Below are 660 nucleotides of genomic sequence, written 5' to 3'. Positions count from 1 at the left end.
CTCTCTCTCTCTCATTTCTCTCTCTCTCTCATTTCTCTCTCTCTCTCATTTCTCTCTCTCTCTCTCATTTCTCTCTCCCTCTCTGTCTTTCTCTGTCTCTCACTGTCTTTCTCTGTCTCTCTCTGTCTCTGTCTGTTTCTCTTATTCCTCTCTCTCTCTCTCTCTCTCTCTCTCTCTCTCTTTCTCTGTGTGTGTGTGTGTGTGTGTGTGTGTTGAGTGGACAGAGAGCTAGCTGCCATTGTCTGCTGCACTCTATCTACTCTTATTTTAACCATCACCTGCCAAGAAAGACCCTTCCCTGTACATCTGCAGTGGCAGTCCTTTCCCTTGGGGATCTCCCCACTCAGGGCCCCACTCCTTGGAAAGGAAGTGTCTTGGAGACATAAAGACCCCTGCTGTCTAGTGCACTGTCATAGCACCATTTATACCAGCAAAAAAACAAAAAGGCTTAGTGGCAGAGAGGATAGAGACCAGGCCCACATCGTGGTCCTCTCAGGACCTGACCCCTAAGGACTCAGGTCCCAATCCTCTGTGCCTCCATGGACCCATGCTCTCAGACCTGCAGGCCATAATAGAGACCTCCACATTTCTAAGAAAGCACAAAGCTGAGCTTTCATTGGATATCGAAGGTTCTCAGTGCAGCTTCTTCCTGGCCCTCAC

This window comes from Grammomys surdaster, unplaced genomic scaffold, assembly GCF_004785775.1.
Source record: "Grammomys surdaster isolate TR1022 unplaced genomic scaffold, NIH_TR_1.0 126612, whole genome shotgun sequence".
Classification (NCBI taxonomy): Eukaryota; Metazoa; Chordata; class Mammalia; order Rodentia; family Muridae; genus Grammomys; species Grammomys surdaster.
This window is presented reverse-complemented; position numbering follows the sequence as displayed.